Source organism: Penaeus monodon, unplaced genomic scaffold (genome assembly GCF_015228065.2).
Source record: "Penaeus monodon isolate SGIC_2016 unplaced genomic scaffold, NSTDA_Pmon_1 PmonScaffold_1101, whole genome shotgun sequence".
In the NCBI taxonomy this organism is placed as follows: Eukaryota; Metazoa; Arthropoda; class Malacostraca; order Decapoda; family Penaeidae; genus Penaeus; species Penaeus monodon.
The window spans coordinates 1-24269 of NW_023639726.1; the positions used below are offsets into that span (position 1 = coordinate 1).

At 36.1% G+C, this 24269-nt stretch overlaps 1 non-coding gene across 1 annotated transcript; it reads left to right on the forward strand.

Annotated features, from left to right (window-relative positions):
• Positions 1 to 13496: 13496 nt before the first annotated feature.
• Positions 13497 to 13655, forward strand: LOC119568823. The gene has a single exon (XR_005228165.1). It is a non-coding gene; the product is annotated as a U1 spliceosomal RNA (small nuclear RNA).
• Positions 13656 to 24269: the final 10614 nt, after the last annotated feature.

The following is a 24269-nucleotide window of genomic DNA, read 5'->3' on the forward strand; positions in this document are numbered from 1 at the left end:
AATAAGGGGGGGGGAAAAATTTTTAAAACTTAAAAAACCGTCGTAGATATGTAGTTTAAAGGGTGAGGGGCATTGAGGAGAACCCCGTGCCGTCAAGACGCCCATAGTTTTACTGGAATCACGATATTCGACTGTCCCAAAATGCGTATGTATCCAATTGTAGGAAGTTCTTTATTTATAACCAAATATTTTTTTTTTTTATTAGTGTTTTTATGTTTTGTAGCACGCTTTCCCTATTCGATGTATTAATAACAGGTTTGCCCGCTCAAATAAACCTTTAACGAGTGACGCAGTGGTATCACACCCCACCCATTGCCCAAAAAGGGCGTTTTTCGGGCCACAGTAACCAAAGGGTCTAATTCCCAAAAGACACCTAACACGGAGTCGGCGGTGAAGTACATCCCTGTAGCACGGGGGGAAAAGGGGCAGCGCGGGGCGGCTGCTAACGGGACGAGGACACCTAAAAAACCACCGTAACAAAACTTACGGGAACTACACGCACGGTTTACAAAAAAATGAAAAATTTTACTACAACACTTGGGTCTGCCCCCAAAAGAAAACCTTCAAGAACGAAAATAAAAACGCTGCAAAAAAACCTAAGGGGTCGGTCCCACATTATTAAGGGAACAAAAGCGAGTTCGGGAGTTTTAGATATCTAAAGCAGGATAATACCCGTGAAACCTTATTAAATTTCTTAAGGCTAACAAAAACCCTACGGGAATTAAAATCTCATTTCAGAAATGAACATTTTGAACATTCCTACAAACATTAACAATAACACTCAATGTGGAGGTCTGGAAAAAAATTAACGAATTTCAGGAAAACCAAAAAACACCCCGCAGTTCCATGTCCTCTTGCACAAGCAAATGCTCCTTATAAATGGCTGGAGCGCCCCAATTAGCTCACTTCCCCAAATATTCGGATCACCTTAGTCAATTAAAATTGCACGCAAATTTGCCATTGAATTGGATGTTTAATGACCCCTCAACTTTGCTGAGACATGATGGAACTGAACTGCACTGATCAAAAAAAAAGTGTCCCCCCCAGGTAGGAGGGAATTTACCTATAGTGTCCTCCCTTATACTCAGGTACCTGGTAATCCCCTTTTGCACCTATACATTAATTTGTCAAAAGGTATTCTCCCTGGCCGGACACGAGTCTAAAATCCCTATCCAAAAATCAAACACTATAAATACCGACCATTTCTTTAACCCCTGTGTATGCAAATTTCTAAAAAGGTAATTTTGAACAGACTCGGGTTTACGGTTAAAAGGGTAAATTACTCCAGACGTAGGGTTTCTATCGGGGTAGCACAAACATTGCTTTGCAGAGTTTTTTCACACTTACCCCCGGAAGCACACGTTTTTTTTGCCCTTAAGTCAGCTTTTGACATTGCAAACAGAGAAGTTACCCTAGAACAATTAGAAGTTTTGGGTTCCGGGTAAGTACTGAACGGGATTAGAATGTATCTCCGAATAATCTGCAAGTGTCCTGTTCAGGGAGGAAAATTCACTTCACAGCTTTTGAATTTGGGCCCCACAGGGGGGATTTTCTCACCCTTGTGTTCAATGCCTCAGCACAAGCTGGGGGCAGAACCCCATTGGGGATGGGAATCCATTAATGCTATGCTGATGACATAGGGTCGGGCTCATCACCAAGTGAGGAGCAAAAAATTTCGACAGAATCAAGAAAAAGGCACATGAGTGTGGATTAGTCATTTCCGCGAGAAAAACAATGGCTCTAACCCCTGTATCTCCCCCCACCCCTTTCGCATAGGTGACCAGGAGTTGACATATGAAAAATATAAATTTTCGGGTGAATGTAAATGATGCAGACCTGGCCTTCTCAAAAAAGAGACTCGGGAGAGATTAAAACCTTTAAAAGTTCTTTCGGAAGAGAACATGGCATCAATGTTGCTCCTAGACGTTTTTTGGCTTTAAAAGGTCATTGTAGATACCATGCACTGCACTGTTGCAGTGTAAGGAAACAAAAATAGGTAGTTTGGAGGTAGTGAAAAAATGAAGTATGAGGTTTTCCCTCGGCCCCCCAAAAACGCAAGGATGTAAACATGAGACAAAATTTAACTTCCATCCATTTCTGTAAAAATAATATTTATTTCCACCAATTTGGGGTAAAAGCTCGGGGGCCCCCTGTATCTTCAATTTCCAAAAACAACTGAAACATAAAATCACGCAAGTAGACGTGCCCAAATCACACACACGCGCGCCCTTGATACAAAAAAAATCTCCATGAACATTAAAAAACTAAATGTTCCAATTATAAAATCCCAAAAGGGGTCGCTCCTTTCCCACCAGGGAAAAAATTAACATTGATCGTGCCCCTTACTGTTACCAAAAAAAAAACGGGTGCATAATTGTGTTTTGAAAAAAATTTCGCTAGAAACGGAAACGGAACACACAAAATCTATGGGTGATGATGAATGAGTGTTACCCCGCGGATCCTACATCTGGTTACAAAGCTGGTTGTGCTTGCGCGTATAAAAAAAGGCTTACTACAAACCAAGTTAATTAAAAATCAAAACACTACAAAAACGGACTGGCAGGAACTCCTCGCAACGGAATTCTTAATGTCTGGGGGTCTGGAGTAGTTTTCTGTGACTCTCAATGCTTTTGGGACGCAAATTTTTTTCAAAGCAGGTGGCATAAAAAAATTGTAGTTGCATTAAGGTAACGAAACCCTATGACGAGCGTAATTTAAACATTATTTTGTAGGGATACCACTCATTTTGGGCATACGCAAGCCGACCACGTGAAAAATTTGGCGAAAGAACCCGCAGCAAGGATATTGTGAACATAGTTTTGGGGTCCCTTTTGCTGGGTTGCAATAATTGAAAATTTTCTCATAAGGAAGAACTAGTAGATTGATCAACACTAAAAACCTGAAAGCTGTCCCAAAAGGCATACGATCAGTATAGAGATGACAGCCTTCCTATGGGTGGCCCCGAATAAAACCAACAGTGTGACGTGGTTTTTTGCCAGAATCGTTTGGGTTTTACGAAGTTGGCAACGACGGTGAAGAATGCAGATAAATCTAATGTAGACGGTAACGAAGAAAAAAAACGAACGCTTGAGCCTTATCTCGGAATGTCATGTAAACGCCTTTCAGCCCCACCTAACATGGGGGTATAAAGAACTATTAATATTTCTTTCATCTGATCTTTGGGAAGATAACTCTACTATTCCCCAAAAATTTTTACATGTATAAAACTCCCAAAAAAAAAAAAAACAAAAATGGAAAGCATATGTAAGAATAATTTTTGTATGATGTATGTTTATATTTCTTTTTTACCTTATACAACTACAGTAGTTACAGACTACGTACAATGTCAGATATAGAAAAATTTTAATCATGTTGCCCACGCCTGAGCAGATAGCCAGGGGGGTAAATAAAATTATTTAAATTAACTTAACTTAGTAAAACACGTATGTCCGTGCCCCCCTTTGGTGTTTTTGCGTGCGTAAAAGTTTAGTCTACAAAGGGAAAATTGCGATATCTGTGAGGTTTGAAACGTGTGCGGGGTCAGTACAGAAAAATCCTGGTGTTTGTTTTTTAATTGTTTTATTTGAGCTAAAAGCCCACAGTGTTGTGTTTTATTTAAAGGGGTTAAAAAGCCCCGTGTTTTTTTAAGGAGTAAAAAGCCCACAGTGTTGTGTTATTTAAAGGGGTTAAAAAAACCCACAGTGTTGGTTCAAGAGTTAAAAAAACCCCCAGTGTTTTGGTTTATTTAAAGGGGTTAAAAAAAACCCACGTGTTGTGTTTATCAAAGGGGTTAAAAAGCTACAGTGGTGTTTATTAAAAGGGGTTAAAAGCCCCCAGGGTTTTGTTCCTTAAAGGGGTTAAAAACCCACATGTTGTGTTTATTAAGGAGTTAAAAAGCCCCCAGTGTTGGTTTATCAAGGAGTTAAAAAGCTCACAGTGTTGTGTTTATTAAGGAGTTAAAAAAACCCCCAGTGTTGTGTTTTATTAAGAAGTTTAAAAAACCGTGTTGTGTTTTTTAAGGAGCTAAAAAACCCCAGTTTTATTTTTTGAGGAGTTAAAAAGCCCCCAGGGTTTTGTTCTTAAGGAGTTGAAAACCCAAAGTGTTGGTTTTTTAAGGGGTGAAAAAAACCCACAGTTTTGTGTTCATTAAGGGGGTTTAAAACCCACTGGTTTTGTTTATTTAAAGAGTTGAAAAACCCCCAGTGGTGTTTATTGGAGTTGAAAACCCAAAAAAAAGTGTTGTGTTTATTAAGGATGAAAAAAACACAGTGCTGCATTCTTGCGAGTCAAATACCCACTGCTGCATTCTTTCAGATCAAAACCCCCGGTGCTGCATTTTTTGTAAATCAAATAAACCCCGGTGCTGCATTTTGCAGAATCAAATCCCACGGTGCGCTTCTTGCAGAGTCAAATTACCCCCGGTGCTGCATTCTTCAGAGTCAAATACCCCCGGGGCTGCTTTTTCAGAGTCAAATACCCACGGTGCTGCATCCCTGCAGAGTCAAAAACCCACGGGGCGCATCCCTGAAAAAGTCAAAAAAACCCCCGGTGCTGCATCCCTGCAGAGTCAAAAACCCCGGTGCGCACCCCGCAGAGTTCAAAAACCACGGTGCGCATTCCTCAGACCCAAATACCCAGGTGCGCTTTCCCGCAGAGCAAATACCCACGGTGCGCATCCTGCAGAGTCCCAAAAACCCCCGGCGCACCCTGCGATCAAAAACCCCAGTGCTGAACCCGCAGAGTCAAAAACCCACGGTGCTGCATCCCGCAGATCAAAAAACCCCCAGTGCTGCATCCCCCCAAATCAAATCCCACGGTGCTGCACCTGCAGGGCAAATACCCACGGGGCGCATTTTGAGAGTCAAATACCCCGGTGTGCATTCCTGGAGTGAAAACCCCCTGGTGCTGCATTTCTTGCAGGTTAAAAAACACAGGTGACTCATTGACTAAAAAACAGGAAAAAACCCCCACGTGTTGATCAGATTCCGGGGTGCGTCTCCCCCAGGAAATAGTCGGTGGACGTAAGAAAAGATGGAGGTGGAAAAGACCTGCTGAGACGATGTGGTGTGGACGGCAAAGGGTATAAAAAGTCGGGGAAAAACCGAAAATCATGGTGGAAAACAGGGGAAGAAAACCTTTCGCACCTCTTGTCTGGAATGTCAAAAGGGGGAAAGGGAAATCCCCAGGTTTTCTCCCTCATCAATTCTGGAAAGGGACTCCTCTTGTCCAGTGAGTAACAAGGGGGAAGGAAAGTTCCAGCCTACCCCATCGACGTCTGGCCACGGCCCTCACTCGGAAAATCGCATGGCAGACCCTGTCATCCTATTTAGTGGTTTTTTGAAAATTAAACGGGCTCCCGGGGAAACCTTGCAAGGAAAAAGGGAAAACCATAAGGCACAATGACAATAAAATAACGGAAATCAAGGGCCCAAAAAGCACTACATCAGAATCCCCAAGTGATGAGGCAGCTGCTCAACACGAATCAGAATCATCGAGCTCGACGAAAAAAGTGGAATCTAAACGACTTTCGAAAACCCCAGCACTACTGAAACTTTAAGTGATGATGGGGCCCTGATAGCCACCCCCCAAACGAAAAATTCGCAAATCCCCGAAGAACCGCTCCCCCTCAAAAAACCTCCCATCAAGGGGCTGCAAAAAAAACATTTGTGGAGGTAATAAAATGTTCAAATAAAAATTCCCAAATAAATGGTAGTAGTCCTGAGGAGTATTGGCCTACCGGCGGGTTTTAGCAAGAAAATTCGCACCTTTTGCCCCCCCAAAGGGAAAAAAGAACCCCTTATTTTACCTTTGCGATCAAAAGGGGGAAAGGGACTTACCCCCGTATGGGACTGCCAAAGAAGGAGGGGTTAAGACGCACAGGTGGAAACTATAAGGGCGAGGTGCCCCCCCCCCCCACCCATTTTTTTAAGTATATAACAGCGCTGATGACTGTGCCTTGTGGACCCGGTAGTTTCCTGCTCTTTCGTTCCCAGGTAGTAGAAATGCTTGGCCAAAGGAAGAAAAAAGACAACGGTGATTACTAAGACACAGGAAACTACCATGACACCAAACAGGTTTATCCATGGTCAAGGGGGTGTACACAGGAAAGAATCCACTATGCGACTCCGTCAGGTGATCTCCTCGATTCCTTCCCGGGAAATTGATCAAAGCAATGAGCCAATTGAACACCATCGTGGGCCCCAAACCCCACGAGACCGGTTTTTTTCCGGCAAATCCACCAGACTGGAGTGTCGAGTTACTGATCGGCAGGACGCTCCCCAGCCCTTTTTTTCCTCTGGAGGGAGAAAGGGGGAGAGGAGGGGAACCCTTTGCTGCAAAGGGCAAAAAATTTGGATGGGGGGGAACGGTCACTGGGGGCAAAAAATTTTAGGACCTACATAAGTGAAGTGCCCGTACCGCAGCACGAGCACCCTGTGCCTTGGAGAGGAGCACACAGATGAAAAGGGAAGATCGCGGAGGATTATCAAGTCCACATTTTGGGGCAAAGAGGGAAAACCCTGGTGATGGACATCATGAATTCCCAATTCACTTTAAGGAAATTGAGCCCCAGTTTCCCAAAAATTGGGTAATGGTGAAAAGAGACTTTCTGGCCTAAAACATCTTCAAAAGGGGTAAATCCCGAAACTAAAAAAGTGAGAAATGGGAAGTTTCTTAAGAAGGGCAGATGAGCAGGAAAGGGAGAGGACCGCCCGGGAAACATGGTCCTACACACCACCCGGTATTTAATCCAACAAAAATTTAAAAATACACTAGTGTCCGACTGTGCTGCTCCTTTGAAGGCACCCCCTAAATAAGCAGGGCATGCAAGGCCCAGACTTGATGAAAGACCTGCGGGATACTGCTCCCGGGTTTTGAGAAAGAAAAATTGCAGTCGCTGATACAAGGCATGTTTCACCCGGTAAGGTCACCCCAAAGGGGTCATGTGTTTAAGGTCTTGTGGGGGCCCAAAAGGGGGGTTTTTCTGCGAGGCCAAAAATATATCGCATGACTGTGCACTTATTTGGAGGGTTTGGGGGCCCCCCCATGTGATCATTTGGGCTTCTAAGGGCACTATCTAAGACCAAATTTAAAAATGTAAAAGAGAATCTATGAGATGGCCTTTGAATTGTCGAAATGAAACAATGGCCATTACCAGGCAAAGCAGTTGAAGACGAACGCCGCCCTTTACTGCGATCCCGGGCGATGTCACAGAACCAAACTTTTAAACCCCCAACCATGCCCCGAGGATGAATGTAGATGGTTCCAGAGCAGACAAAGACCAAAGTTACTTGCAAAAATATGGGCGAGCCCCGGATCCATGCACAAGTCCTAGCAGATAGGTTCTGGAATGATGGAAAGGAATACCCGAAAACATTGAGGATGAGACAGAAACAGTTGAAAACCATCCAGAAATTTCAGGAAGGGACCTTTTCCTCATTGTCGCGACATACTCCCCGGGAAACGTGGAGGCTAGGGAGGGTGACAGAGGGTATCCCGGGGAAGATGGACTCGTGAGAAAAACCAAAGTCCGGACTGTTCTGGAATCCTCATCAGACCATAGTGAAGTTAGCCTCTTAGAAGTATAATCCTAAACCCCGGGTTATTTGGGTTTCTCCCCCGTGGAGCAAAGGGGGAGTGTAGCCGCCCGCTGGATTCCATACTTTATATTTGGTGTATCATATATTTTGTATTCACTTTTTCTGTAAACTGCAATCGGAGAGGCGTGTTGTATAAATTCCTTCTGTGTCACAACCCCCTCGAGGGGGCCTAGTCGGCTGGGACCGCCGGGGCAACACATGGTCCGTACAGCCATAAGAGCTGACCCGTCAGAACTTTTTTGTTTTGAGGGGTCGCCCCTAGGAATGATGGTGGCTCTTCATGGATCGATGTGGGAAGGGGGAAAAAATTTTTGGGAACCCCAAAAAAAATTTTTTAAAATTTTGGGGTTTTTCCCCCCTTTTCCCCGGGGAAAAAAAGGTTTTAAAAAAAATTTTAAAAAAAATTTTTGGGGGGTTTTTTGGTGGGAAAGGGAAATTTAAAAAAAGGGTTTTTTTTTTCCCCGGGGAGGGCCTTGCCCAAAAAACCCCCCTTTCCCGGGCCGGGGAAAGGGAATTTTAAAAAAAAAAAGGGGGGAAACCCCCCCTTTTGGGGGGGGGAAAAAACCCAAAATTTTTCCCAAAAAGGGGAATTTTTTTTAAAGGAAAAAAAAAAAATTTCCCCAAAAAAATTTGGGGGGGGGTTTCCCCCCTAAAAATTTTGGGGGGGGGGGGGGTTTTAAAAAGGGGGGGGGGAAAAAAAAACCGGGGTTTTGGGGGTTTCCCCCTCAAAAAAATTTCCCCCCCAAAAATTTTTAAAAAAATTTGGTTTAAAAAGGGGGGGGGGCCCCCCCTTTTTTCCCCTTTTAAATTTTTTTTTTTTTAAAATTTTTTTGGGAAATTTTTTTTTTTAAAAAAAAAAGGGGGTAAATTGGGGGGGCCCTATTTTTTGGGGGGAAAAAATTTTTTTTCCCCCCCCCTTTTTTTTGTTTTTAAAACCCCTTTTTTAAAACCCCCGGGGGAACGGGGAAGGGGGGAACACAAAAAAAAAAAAGGTTTTGGGGTTTTTTGGGGGGGGTTTTGGGGGGGGGCCCCGGCCTCCGGGGTTTGGGGGGGGCCCCCCTTTTTTTCCCCCCCGGGGGAAAAAAAGGGGGAAAAATTTTTTTAAAAAAAAATTTTTTAAGGGGGTTTTTTTTTTGGGGGGGCCCCCAAAAAAAAAAATTTTTTTTTTGGGAAAAAAAGGGAAAAGGGAATTTTTAAAAATTTTGAAAAAAAGGGTTTTGGGGGTTTTTTTTTTTAAAAAAAATTTTTTAATAATTTATAAAAAAATTTTAAAAATTTTAAAAAAAAAAAAAAAAAAATTTTTTTCGGGCCCCAACCCCGGGGAAAAAAGGGGGTTTGGGGGGGCCCCAAAAAAAAATTTTTTTTTTTTTTTTTTTTAAAAAAAATTTTTTTTTTTTTTTTTTTAAAAAAAATTTTTTTTAAAAATTTTTTTTAAAAGGGGGGTTCCCCCCCCCTTTTTCCCCCTTTCCCCTTTCCCCCCCTTTTTTTCCCCCTTTTCCCCCCCCCCCTTTTTTTTTTCCCCCCAAAAATTTTAAAGGGGGGGAAAATAAAAAAAAAAAATTTTAAATTTAAAATTTCCCCAAAAAATTTTTTAAAAATTTTTTTTTTTTTTTTTTTAACCTTTTTAATTTTTGGGAAAAAAAAAAAAAAAAAAAAAAAAAAATTTTTTTTTTTAAATATATTTTTTTTTTAAAATTTATATAAAATTTTTTTTAATATATATATAAAATATATATATTATATATTATAAAAAAAAAAAAATTTAATTGGAATATATATAAAAAAAAAAAATTAAATAATATATATAAAAAAATATATATAAAATTTATATATAATATTTTTAAAAAATATATATTTTTTTTATTTTTAAAAAAAAAAAAATTTTTTTTTTTAAAATTTTGGTTTTTTTTTTTTTTTTTTTTTTTTAAAAAATTTTCCTTTTTTAATATTATCCCCTTTTTTTTTTTCCCCCCCCCTTTAAATTTTTTCCCTTCCCTTTTTTTTTTCCCCAAAAAAAAATTTTTTTTTTTTTCCCCCCCCCCTTTTTTTTTAAAAACCCCCCCCCCCCCTTTTGGGTTTTGGGGGCCCCCCCCCCCCCCCCCCATTTTTTTTCCCCCAAAATTTTTTTTTTTTTGGGGCCGGGCCCCTTTTTCCCCTTTTTTCCCGGTTTTTTCCCCCCCTTTCCCCCCTTTTTTTTCCCCCCAAATTTTTTTAAATTTTTTTTAAAATTTTTTTCCCAAGGCCCCCGGGGGCCCCCAAAAAAAATTTTTTAATTTAAACCCAAAATTTTTTTTTTTTTTAATTTTTTCCCCTTTTTTTTTGGGGAAAATTTTTTGTTTTTTTTTTTTTTTAAAAAAAAAAAAATTTTTTTTTGGGGAAACCGGGTTTTTTTTCCCCTTTTTTAATTTCCCCTTTAAAATTTTTTTTTTTTTTTTCCCCTTTAAATTTTTTTTAAAACCCCTTTTTTTCCCCATTTTTTTAAAAAAAAAAACCCCCCCCCCCCCTTTTTTTTTTTTTTTTTTGGTTTTTTTTTTTTTTTTTTTTTAAAAAAAAAAATTTGGGGGAAATTTTTCCCCCTTTTGGGCCCCTTTTTTTTTTTTGGGTTTTTGGGGGAAAAATTTTTTTTTTAAACCTAAATTTTTTTTTCTTTTCCTCCCCCCCCCTTTTTTTTCCCCTTTTTTGGGGGTTTTTAAAAACCCTTTTTTTTAAATAACCAAAGGGGTTTTTTTACTTTTTTTTTTTCCCCCCCCTTTTTTTTTGGGGGGGGGAAAAAAAATTTTTTGGGGGGGCCCCCGGGGTTTTTTTTTTTCCCCCCCTTTTTTTAAATTTTGGTTTTTTAAAAAAAAATTTTTTTTTTGGGGGAAAGTTTTGTTTTTTTTCCATTTTTTCCCCCTTTTTTTTTAAAATTTTTTCCTTTTTTAAAAGGGTTTATTTTTTTATTTTTTTTTTTTTTTTTTAAAAAAAGGCAAAACCCAAAATTAAAAAATTTTTCCAAAAAACCCCAAAAATTAAAAAAACACAAAAAAAAAAAAAAAAAAATTTTTAAAAAAAAAAATTTTTTTTTTTTTAAAATGGGAAAAATTTTTTAAATTATAAAATAAAAGGAAAAATATTTTTTTTTTTAAAATTTTTTTTTCCCCCTTTTTTTTTTTTAAAAAAAAATTTATATAATATATATTTTTAAAAAAACCCCCCCCAAAAAAAAAAAAAAATTTTTTTTTAAATATAAATAAAACCCAAACCCCAAAACCAAAAATAAAAAAAAAAAATTTTTATATAATTTTTTTTTTTTTTTATATTTTTAATATATATATTTTTTTTTTAAACCCAAAAAGGGGGAAATTTTTTTTAAAAAGGGGAAAAAATAAAAAAAAAAAAAAAAAATTTTTTAAAAAATTTAAAAAATTTTTTTAAAAGGGGAAAAAGGAACCCCCCAAAAGGGGGGGTTTTTTTTTTTTTTTTTTAAAAAAAATTTTTTTTTTAAAAAAAAAAAATTTTTTAAAAAAAAACAAAGGCCAAAAAAAAACCCCCTTTTAAAAAAATTTTTTTTTTTCCCCCCCCCCCTTTTTTTTTTCCCCCCCCCCAAAAAAAAAAAAAAAAAAAAAAGGGGGGGTTTTTTTTTTTTCCCCCCCCCCCCCCCCTTTTTTTCCCCGGTTTTTTTTTTCCCCTTTTTTTTAAAAAAAAAATTTTTTTTTGGGGTTTTAAAAAAATTTTTTTTTTTTCCCAAAAAAAAAAACCCCCCCTTTTTTTTTTTTTTAAAAAAACCCCCCAAAAAAGGGAAAGGTTTTTTTCCCCCTTTTTGGGGGTTTTTTTCCCCCCAAAAGGGGGAAAAAAAAAAAATTTTTTTTTTTTTTTTTCCCCCCTCTTTTTTTTTTTTTTGGGGAAAAAAATTGGGCCCCCGGGGGTTCCCCCCCCCCGGGCGGGGGGGGCCCCCCGGGGGAAAAATTTTTTTTAAAAAACCCCCCCCCCCAAAATTTTTGGAAAAAAGGCTCCCGGGGGGTTTGGGTTTTTTTAGCCTGAAAAATTTTTCCCCCAAAAAAAGGGCCCGGAGGCCCCCCCCCAAAAAAGGGGGCCCCCCCTTTTTTTTTTGGGGGAACCCCCAAAAATTTTAAAAATTTTCCCCTTTTCCCCCCCCCCCCAAAAATTTTTGGGGGCCCCCCCGGGGGGGGGGGGGGGCCCCCCCCCAGGAAAAGGGGAAATTTGGTTTTTTTATCCCCAAAATTTTTTTTCCCCCCCCCCCCCCAAAATTTTCCCTTTTCCCAAAAAATTTTTTATTTTTTTCCCCCCCCCCTTTTTTTTTGGGGGTTTTTTCCCCGGGGGCTGAGGTTTGGGCCCCGGGGTTTTTTTTTTTTTAAAAATTTATGAAAACCCCAAAAAAACCCCCCCAAAAAAAAAAAAAAAACCCCCAAACCCCCCCAATTTTTTTTTTTTCCCCCCCCTTTCCCCCCACAAAAATTTTCCCCCCCCTTTTTTTTTTTCCCCCTTTTTTTTTAAAAAAAAATTTTAAAATTTTTTTTCCCCCCCCCCCCCTTTTTTTTGTTTTTTTTTTTTTTTTTTTTTTTTTTTTTTTTTTAACAAATTTTAATTTTTTTTTAAAAAAAAATTTTTTGAAAAAAAAAAACCCCCCCCCTTTTTGCCCCCCCCCAAAAAAATTTTTAAAAAAAAAAAAAAAATTTTTAAAAAAAAAAAAAGGGGAAGGGGGGGGAAATTTTAAAAAAAACCTTTTTTTTAAATAAGATATACCCAAAAAAAAAAATTTTTTTTTTTTTAAACAATTGAAAGTGGGGTTCAAAAAATTTTTTTAAACTTTGGGGGGGGTTTTTTTAAAAAAAAAATTTGTTTTTTTTTTTTTAAAAAAAAAAAAAAAATTTTGGGGGGGAAGGAATTTTTTTTAAAAAAAAATTTTTTTTTTTTCCCCCCCCCCAAAAATTTTTTTTAAAAAAATATTTTATATTTTTTTTTAAAAAAAATTTTTAATTTTTAAAATTATATTTTATATTTTTTTAAAAAAAATTTTTTTTTTAAAATAAAAACCCCCCCCCTTTTTTTTTTTTTTATAAATTTTTTAAAAATTTTTTTTTAAAAAAAAAACCCCCAAAAAAAAAAAAAAAAAAAAAATTTTTTAAAAAAAAAAAAAATTTTTTGGGAAAATAAAAACCTTTTAAAAAATTTAAAAAAAAAACCCGGGTTTTGGGGGGAAAAAAAAAAAAAAAAAAAAAAAAAAAATTTTTTTTTTTAAAAAAGGCGGGGGCCCCCAAAAGGGGATTTTTTTTTCCAGTTTTAAAAAAAACCCTTTTTGGGGGGGTTTTTTTTTTTTTTTAAAAAAAAAAAAAAAATTAAAAAAAAAAAAGGGTTTTTGTTTGGATTTTTTTAAAAAACAAAAAAAAAAAAAAAACCCCCCTTTTTTTAAAAACCTTTTTTTTTTAAAAATTTTCCGCATTTTGAAATTTAAAAAACTAACAAATGCAGATTTCCTTTTCAATATTACAAAAATTATTTTTCCCCCTATTGATGCCATTTTTCCCTTTGTATTGCCCCTGTACTCCACTATGGTGGGGATTATTAATCTTGCAAATTTTCATTACCTCCTTTAGTTTTTTCCCACCCGTTATTTATGTAAAAATGTGACCTTGGGAGCAGCAGTAAGGGAAAAATTTTGGGAAATGAAAAGGTCCCAAACGTGTTTTTTGACGTAACAAATCGGGGTATGATAAACCCTATTTTTATGGAGGGGGGTAGCCCGTGGGTAAATAGATGAGTAGGCCGTTTTCTAGAAATTTTTCGTCTTAAAAATGGGAAAGGTTTTAAATCCAGGTAAAATTTTTGGGAAAAATAAAAGAAGATTATCGCAATTACTCCCGTTTAACGGTCGTGGGTCGCGGGATGGCTTTGGAGGGCATACATACCCGGCACAGGTGATGGGCCCTGATCACGAAGGCGTTCCCTAGGGGGAAGATCACCAAAAGCACTCAGTTGGCGCCGAAACCCCCGCGAATAACCCAAATGTTATTAAATTGGTGCGCAATTTTTTTGGGAGCGGGGGCCTGCGTTCCCTTTTAACATTTCGTTTAAAAAAAAAAGAATGGTTTTTTAAATCCACCTGTCCCCCAAGGAGTTTTTTTTTTAAAATTTTTTTCCTGCAATATTTCATTAGGTTGTTTGTTTAAACCAGCACAGTTTACAACACCAATATATCATTCCGAAACCCCAAATTTTACAGATCAATCCTTTGAGGATACTGATTTCTCCCGGGTTATACAGTAGTAAGGGAGTTTTTATAAGGGGGTCTAAAAGTATCTTTTTAAATTTTTTCCAAAAATAAAAAAGGTTTTTGGTTTTTAAAGGGCTTTGAAAGGGGTTTCCCTTTTTATTACCCTTTTTCGACAAATTAGATCGCCCTAGGTTTAAAGGGATATATATATAAAAATAATATATATATATATATATAATATTAAAATATAATATAAATATAAAAATGGAAATTAAATAAAACGGCTTTTGAGAAAAAATAATAGTTTTGTAAATGGAAAAAAGAGTGTATGCGAGATATATTATTGCAACTATACTGATTTTTTTGCGCTAAAGGCATATTTGCCATTTTCTTCCCTTATTTTAAATTTTTTAGGGGGATATCCATTTATCTTATCCCAATGCACTTTTTGGGGCCGGGAAAAGAACTTTTTTCCCCCTTTTAAAGATTTTTAGAGGGATATTTTTTCCCGTTTACTATAGTTTTTTATATTAAATTTAAAATATAGCATTACGGTTTTAAATTTTAAAGAAATTTTTTTGCCTGGAATGATTTTAAATTTAAGAAAAAGGAAATGGTTTTATTCCTCATAAAAAATATTTAAAAAAATATGGATTTCAAGGGGATGTTAAACATTTGAACCCATCGAAGTGGGCTAAAGAAAAATCGAGTAGGATCATTGATTGTTACTTTTTCCAAAAGTAAACTTTAGTAAAGGGAAATTTATCGTTTTTTTTTTGTTTTTTTTTTTTAAAATCTTAATAATATATTATTAATAAACATTTTATTTTCACTTTTCTAGATTTCAATTGATTTTCCTAACACATTAAAAAGACGCTAAAAAAGGTAAAAAGATAAAAAACATATTTTACTCCCTTGTAAAAAAGCCCAAAAGCATCGGTGTTTCCCCCGGGGGGTCACCCAAACAAAAGTAATGACCAGACCTACGTTGCTTTTAAACCCTTTTATCTGGGCGCGAACCCGGGGCTTTCAAAGTGGTATGATCGTTGGCAGAGGGGAAAAAAAAAATTAAACCAATTCTGCCCTTTAAACAATTTTTCTACATCATTTAACTAAATGTAATTTTTTTTTGCAAAAAAACTTCATTACTATTGCATTTAATAATTGGGGCGAGTGTGGTTTAAATAATACAAAATCTACTCGCCCCTATAAACTGGAAATTTTAGACGACCAGTTCACCAATAAATGTAAATTGTATGAAAAGGGGATATAGTCCCAAACAAAACAAAGATTTTTTAAAAAAACAATAATGATACTCAGCAATTTTTATATAATTATCACTATCGGGTTTAAAATTTGGGGTATGGTTACTGGGTTTCTTGTCCCTGACAAGATAATGATGATGCTACTTAATTATATAGTAGCAATTTTTCCATATTATTTAGAATTATAAGTAGATTGGGATATTATACATGCACGGGGTATAATTTTATATGTAATATGTATTTTCTTACTATTATGTGCTATTAATACACCAAAGCATATAGATAAAAATTACCATTTTTTTATCTCGAACCTTAGTTTATTTTTAAATTTTATTGCTATTTCGAAACCCCAAGTTGGAGAAAATATCTCACCGTTAATATTTGGAAAAACTAAAATGAATCAAGATAAAAACGGGGGGTTTTAAATAAATATAAGCAAATACACACGCACCACGCACAGCACACATAAAAAACGCACACCCACATACACACGCACATATAAAAACCCCACACATAAAAGCACACATACACAACGTGTACAAATACGTAAAAAATATATACACATGTATATATTCAATATATGTATATTTTTTCTGTATGTATATTTCCCTGTATGTATATATCCAATATATATATATTATAATATATTAAAATATATAATATTAAAATATATTCAAAAATGTAAAATATACATATTGGGTATATTACTATATGTTTATATATCCATATATGTGTAATGATATTTATAATATATATATATTTAATATATATAATATTATATTGTGTGTTTTGTGTGGGGGTGTGGTGTGTTGTTGTTTGTGGTGGGTGTGTTTTTTGTATGTATGTATTATGTATATATTTAGAGAGATAGATAAAAACATCTACTGGAAGTGAGGACGTTATGGAACTTTTAGTAGGGGAAAAGGAAAATAAAAATGTATGTAAATGTATACAAGCCCGACTTCCATTTTTTTTCTCTTTTTTTTTTTCTCTCCCCAAATTTTCCCTAATTAAATTTCCCCTTAAATTACCCTTCTACAAACTCAATGATTCCACTTTCGCAAAAATACAAGAAAAAAACGAACATACAAAAAACAAGAACCCCTGGGGTGACACTTCCCCCACTCCCCTCCCTCCCGTTTTCACCCCCCCCCCCTTTTGTCTAACCTTTTCCCCCACTCAAATTTAAAAGTTCTTGTTTCCGGGTTTCGTTTTTTACCTAAGTGAACCCGTTCCACATCATCGCTTACTGAAAACGGGAACCCTTTTTACCTCCCACACCCCACCCCGATATGAATTTCCCCCCGTTCAGTACAAAAACATAGAGACTAAAGAAATTTACTGATTTCCCCATCTTTTACATTGAGGATTTGGGCAAAGGGGAAAAAAAAAAAAAATTTTTTTTTTTTGTTCTGGGAGTAAACCCCCTCAGACATCGGGATTTCTTTGTATCTTTTTGCAATGATGGATGGGAAAAAGTAATTCCTCGTCTGCAAAGTCTCAGTTTCAAAAAGGTTTAAATTTTAACTACATTCAAAACTACCCTGGGATAGGGTACTTTGCGTAAAAATTTATGTACACATTTTTCTTTTTATTCGTGCTTTAAACCTTTTTAAATAAGATGATAGTATTTTTCTCAAAATCATCTGTCCTCAGTACAATTTGTTGGCAGTTTTTTGGGTTTTCATTTTTACCCAAAAAATTTGGGTTTTTCTTCGAAAACCCTAAATTTGTGGCGTAATTTCTAAAGATTTTGTGGTGGGGAATAAAATTTATTTCAGATAAAAATAATAAAAAAATTATTATTTTTTTTATTATTATTTTTTATTTATTATTATTTATTTTATTTTTATTATTATTTAATTTTTTTAATTATTATTTTTTATACTTTTTGGTTTGTAATCATAATTTTTGATACTGATAATGATAAAACAATAATAATGATGATGATAAAAATCATCACCTCATTTATCAAAAGGGAATATCAAAAGTTTTTTCTCTCTCTTCTCCCCTCTTCTCCTCTCTCCCCTCTCCTCTCCTCTCTCCCCTCTCAAAAAAATTATTTTTTCTATCTTTTCTCGGGCTTTTTGTCTTTCTCTTACTGTCTGTATGCGCATCCCTTTCATTTTTCTTTACACTCGGTCCTTTCTCACAAACATTTAAATGGTGTTTTTAAAAAAGTTTGATCAGTCATTATTTGGTCATATTTATATTCCAAAAAAGGGAAATTTAAAAAAAATATTCTGTTTTTTGATATTCTCTTATGCACGAGGTGATTACTGTTGGTTAATTAGCAAGTTTTGCTTTTGGCCCCAAAAAAGCGTAGCGTTTCTTTTTAATTGGGGTAATTTTTTAGACTTTGGGGAAAAAAATGCGAACAACAATGTTTGCTATAAAATATAAACCCTTTTTCCCCGAACCACAAAAATATGAGGCCGGGAAAAATTTTAAAGCAAAAAAAAAAAAATGTTTCCCCCAAAAAAAATAAACGTTTTCCTTTTAAACACAAGAACGCTATCGTTTTTTACCCGTTAGGGGTGACTTTGGGTTTTTTCATTCCGGGAGGTGGGGGGTGTGTGTCTTTACCGAGTTGGAAATAATATATATATATTTTTTTTTTTTTTTTTTTTAAACAAATTAGATCCTGGCAGCAGCACGGTAACGTTTTCCCGACTCCCACTTGCAAGTTAACTGGGTTAAAAACCTGCTCGTGTTTGGCGGTTCCAGTGTTCGCACGGAGATAAAGTCCCCCCCTCGAGGGGCAAAAGGGCCTAAAGGTTTGGGGAATTTTGCAGGAAAACAGCTGCGGGCCCCTCGATAAAAAATTCGCTAAACGGGTTTTTGATGGGGCCCCTCGGTAGCCCGTTTTGTTTTTATTTTATAATAAAAAAAATGAGAAAAAAAATTACTATCATTATAATTAATAATTATTGGTTTAAATTTTTTATTATTTTTTTTTATTTTTTTATTTTTATTATTTATTTTTTTTGTCTTTTATTTATTTTTTTTTTTTATTATTTTTTTTTTTATGATTTTTATTATCTTTTATTTTTTATTTTTATTTCTTTATTATTAATTTTTTATTTTATAATCTTTATCACTTATCATTATTATCATTATTAAATTTTTTTTTTTGTTTTTATTATTATTAACCGTTTTTTTTTTCGATTTGATAAAAAAAGGATAAAAATAAAATTTTTTTATTATTAAATTTTTTTATCATTTTATTATCATTTTCCTTATTGTTGTTTTCATTATTGTTGTTATTATTTTGTTTTAATTTTTATTTTTATTAAATTTTTATTTTTAATTTTATTATTAAAGATTATTTTCATTATCATTATTATCATTAAATTTTTTTATTTCATTATCTTTTCATCAAATTTTCATTATTTCTTATCATTTTTTGTTATTATTTTTACATTATTTTAACTTTTGTAATTTTTATATTTATAAACTATGATTTATTGATTTTTTTTATATTGTTTTTCATTATTATTGTTGTTATTATTATTATTATTATTATTATTTTTAACTATTATTTTTTAATTTTTTTACTATTTAAATATTATTATTACTATTAACTTTATTATTACTATTTATTATTATTATTATTATTATTATTATTGATTTTTTATTTTCATTATTATTAGTATCATTATTTTTTTGTCATCAAGTAATAATAAATTTAAACTTACTTAATGATTTAGATGATTAAAAAAATTAAAAATAACAAAAAATTTAAATAATACCCCCCATTGCACTTTCGCATTCAAAAAAAAACATTGGGGCCATGTTTTTTCTTAGTTGCCGTTGATGGGGGGAAAAACGTGGATTCCTTCAAAGTTGGGAAAGAATTTACAAGTTTTCTGACAAAAGGGACCCCCGAAAACAAACAATTTGCCGGGAAAAATGACAAACTGGAGATTTTCAATACCAAATGAAAGGCCATATTTTAGATTTTCCTGGGATCATCCCCTGGAGTTCAATGTACTATCACTCTCTATCTATTTATGCTATTTTTTTTCCACACGGGGGACCTCTCAAAAAAACAATTTTTCCGATATTGAAACTAAATTTTTTAAATTAAATGGTAACAAAATTGCTTCCTGCAATATTGTGGGGAAAAATTCTCTACATAATGGTGTCCGACAGAAAATGCCCGAAAATACCCCCAACGACCGAGATACAAACAAAACTCAAAACACAATTATCGCATGAGCCAGCGCGAGAGTTTTTTTCTTGTGTGAGAGTGTTTTTCTTGAAATTCGTCAAACTTTTTTTTTTCACGGCGCAAAACTTGCAAATTCGTTCCCAACTTTAAAACGTCCTTGTTTCCACCTAAAGGGCAAGTAAAAAAAAAGAGGTGTTCGTGCGAAAAAGCTGCTCCCGGGGCAATACCTTTAATGTGATGGACCGGTTTTCCGGAAAAAGACAATACCACAGCGTATTTTTATTGTTTTCTATTTTTTTTTAAAATATGCTTTGGGGAAAAATAAAACTTTCTTAAGATTAATATTATTTTAGATTTTTGAACCACGAAAACACACCACACACACACACCACACACACACACACAACACCACACACACACATTATATTTTTAATATATTTTAAATTATAATATATTTTTATATATATATTGCTATGCCAGGGGGTCTTTGTCTCTTGCGAAAATTTTTTCAGAAAGGATCCGGGCATGTGTTAACTGAAGGGCCCGGGGAAACATGACGCAACGGCTGTGGGGCAAAGGAGCGAAAAAAAGCCAAGAGATGGAGTTGGGTGGGGCTCCTTGAAACCTCGGTGTGCCCTTTGACCTATATACTTTGTTTGCCCTTTTTTAAGCGTATTTTTGGCAGTGGCTGCGGTTTCCCCCCTTATTGTCCTATATAAAAGTGTACGAAAATAACTTGGGGAAAAAAGAAAACGGTCATTTTTTGTTTATTTTCGTGCCCTGCCTCGCCATTTGGCTTTTTCCCCCTTTTGTGTTCCGGATGCTGTGGGTCCCGGGTGCCTCTTGGAGCGTTCATGTCACGACCCGTGGATAGCACGGGGTCTGCCTAGCCTCCTGTGTTGGTGGCGAGAGACAGGCGGTGGGCAAAACAAATGGTGTCGGGAGTGGGATTTGTAAATTTTGATCGTGAAGCCCCGATTTACATGTCGTCCAAAGATGGGCAGCCATGAGGGGGGGGGCTAGACTGAGGCAGGCACGAGTAGGTGAAGCCGAGCCAGATTGGCCTGATCAGCCACGGGCCGGGTTGAGGAAAAAATGGCACAAAGGGCAGAAGAGCGGGCACAGAGGCACCGAGCAGGCACCCATCTCGTCGGATGCGGGGAAAAGGAAGGCAGGGGAACATTTTCTGCCAATTTTGTTGGGGTGCTAAGGCAATCTTGCACGGGAAAGATGGAAACTCAGCATAAAAACCGACGGGGCCTGCAACGCGGAAGAGTGAACTGATGGGAGGGGTGCGACTCTGAAGGGCAGGTTCGGGCCCCTGAGGGAGGAAGTGAAGGCGAAAGGGGGGGCGTCACGAGGTAGAAAAACGTTGCAACGAGAAGGCAGCGGGGGTTTCGGGAAACGATGCCAGAGTGTCAGATTTACTGGGGCTGCCTGGGTTCGTGGCAAAAAACCCCCGGGCCTCGCACGTCGTGTTGGACCCAGGGGGTCGCTGCAAAGGGTGGGGACCCATCGGAACCGTCCCTTGGATATATTTTTGCGCAAATTGGGGGGACCCCCGGTCAACCCGCCTCGTTGCCTCCCTCCCCCCCTTTTCCCCCCCCCTGGGCGGGGGTTAGTTCAGGGCACGCTTCTCCCCCCCGCAGCCCCTCGGCCCCACAATTCTGTGAGGCTGCCAGTATACAGGGGGAAAAGGGGGCCCTGGGAGGCAAAATGTCGCCCAATTTGAAAATGCTGGCTCTCCCGGGGCGGAGCCAGGAAAAAGGGCCTGAGCTGGAAAACAGCGCTAAGGGGCCCCGCGGGGGAAGTTTTGGGGGGTATCTCTCCATCCCAACAGCCTCTTAACCAGTGGGGGGAGCTTTTGAGACGGGTTATCGGGGCGGCTTAAAAAGGGGACTCGGGGACGTGGCGAAAAACTGTCCCAGCTGGCGCAAAAGGGGGGAGGGGGGCTTTTTAAGAGGTCGCCCTTTCCGGCTGCGAAGAGATAAAATCGTGGGGTCCTGGCCTCGATTTCCTTTGTTGACCCTTTTGGGGGACCACATTGCAAATTTCTTTTACGTAAAAGCGGCACACCCTGGAGGCCAAAGGGGGTGGCCTGGCTAGGTCCTTGGAGTTTCGAGGCCTTTTCCGAAGGGGAACCAGTTGGGGGGGGCCACCCACCCCCCTTTTTCCTCCGGGGCCGGGGGAAAAATGGGGGTAGCTTGAAAGGAAAAACCCAGCACTTTCCCAATTGGTGGGCGTGTGAGGGGAAAGCCGAAGCCGAGGGACGGAAAACACTTTTAAGGGGACACCTTTACAGTGGAGGCTGTCGGTTTTTGGTTCCCCATCCTGCACCAAGGGCAAAGGAAGTGGTCAGGGGAAAACCCCCGGGTGGAAAAGGGGGCCAAAAGGCCCGGGCCCCCCCAGGGGGAAAAAGGCCTTTGGGACGGCGCACTTTGGGTGGGGGGCCAGTGGGGGTTTGGCCGTGAAGTGGCCGGGGCGGGAAACCCCAAAAATGGCTGTTTGGGATTGGGGACTTCCGAGCAAAGGTTGGTGGTGAGGGGGCTTGTGTGAGCCAAGGGGAGGGGGCCAGGGGGAACGGTGAGGGTGCCTGAGTGGGGGATTGCCCTTGTTGCGGGGTTGTCCGGGGGAAAAAAGCTGTGTCAGAAGGAACTTGGGGGTACGGTGAGGGGCCCCCCTCCCCAGGTTGGGCCTGGAGGGGAGACGGTTCCCTTGAGACAGAGTTTAGAATCCGGGTAAACTATAAAGATGATCTGGAGAAAAGGGGCCTCTTGGCCCATCCAAAACCTGCTGCTGGCTGATCGTCGTTGGGGGGGAGCCTTGTTGGACCAGGGGGGGGTTAGTTACAGTATTTGGTACTAACTTTCCAATAAGGCTCAAAAGGTGCCCGCGGTGCAAAGCTGGGCACTTTTTGGGAAAGGGGGCGTCCAAAGACCCCGGGGAAGGGCCATACCAGGGTGCGCCCCCCTTGATGTCCATTCGAATTCGCAAGGGCGAAAACGCCCCTCTGTTGTCCCCGTGGCCGGGCTGTGGCTTCCCATGGCCAAAGCACCCCTGGGGCCATCGGAAAAAAGATGACGACGTTAGCCGTAACCGGCATGAACGGGGCAGACGCTGCCCGGGAATGAAGACAGCTTTGGACGTGAGGGCGTGCAGCAGACATCAAGGGGACCAACCAGTCTTGGGGCAGAGTACCCCTCTGGTGCCACGGGCCAATCTACCGCCCCCCCACACCTCCTCCAACGCCCCAGCAAGCGAAAAACCGCCGGATGAAAAATTTTGTTTGTTCCTGAGGCTAATTTTTTTTAAATTTTCTGTATTTTTTTTTTGTTTGTATGTCAGAGCAAGGGGGGGTCCTTTTGGGGGGGGTAGTGCTAGCCGTGGGGCTTTTCTCTGGGAAACATGAAAGGATGACCTGGCTGTTTAACTGAAGGACCCGGGAAAAAGGGATTTTTAGCAAAGGAGCGGAGGAACAAGCCAAAGGGGTTTGGTGCGCTCCTGTGAAACCCGTGTGTGCCCTTGTGACCCGATATCTTTTGGATCCCTTTTAAATTTTTAATTTAAGCGGTTCCCCCTTTTGTCCGAAAAAGGGCTAAAAAATTTTTAAATAAAAAAAACTTTTTGTTTTTTTCCCCCCCTTTTTGGGTTTTCCCCCCCCCTTTTTTTGGGTGGGGGTGGGGGGGCAAAAAAAAAATTTTGAAAAAAATATATTTTTTTTTAAAAAAAAATATATATATATTTTATTTATTATATTTATAATTTAAAATATTATATATATTATAATTATAATTATTTAAAAATTTTATATTAATAATATATATTTAATTTTTTATAATTATTTATATTTTTATATATTATTAATTTTAAAAATAATTAAAATTTTTTAAAATTTTTTTAAAATTTTGTAATTTTATAATATATTTATATTATTAATATATATAATTAAATATATTATTATTATTTGAAAAATTTTTTGATTATAGTATATAATTTTAAATATTTTAAAATTATATTTTATATAAATATATTAAAAATAAAAATTTTATATTATATTAATTTTATATTTAAAATTTATTATATATAATGATATTAATATTTTAAAAAATATATATATATATTATAAAATTTTTTTATTTTGTTTTTGTTTTTTTATTTATATTTTATTATTTTATTCTTATATATATTTTTTTTTTTTATTTTTTAAAAAATTTATTTATAAATATTAAATTTTTTAAAATATATATATATTAAATTTTTTATAATATATATATTATAATATATATTAAAATAATATATATATATTATTAATTTTTAAAAACTAAATTAATATTATATAATTTTTTCTATTATTATAAAATTTTTTTTAATTTTTTTTTTATAATTTTAATTTTATATTAAAAATTTTTTTTAATTTAATTTATATCATATAATTTTAAATTAAAATATAAATTTTTATAATATAAAAATTATAATATATATTTTAATTAATATATATAAATATAATTTTTAAAAAAAAAAAATTTTTATTATTATAATTAAAATAATTATAATATTATATTTAAAATATTATATATATTTATATTAAAAATTAATAATTTTTATTAAAATATATATTAAAATATATAATATATAAAAAATTTTTTTAAATATATATAAATTTAATATTAAAAAAAAATTAAAAATAAAAAAATCAAAAATTTTTAATATATATAATAAATTTTATATATATATAAATTATTATATATATAATATTTTAATTTTATATAATTTTAAATATATATTTAAAATTAATATATATAATATAATTTATATATAATATTAAAATATTTTATATATATTAAAAATAATATTTTAATATATATTATATAAATATTTAATATATATATATTTATTAAACAAAAAAAAAAAAGGGGGGCCTCCCCCACCAAAAAAAGGGAAATAACGGGGAAAATAAAAAAAGCCTTTTTAACCAAGTTTTTCCCGAACTTTTTTAAGGAATCAAGGGGGGGGGGGTCCAG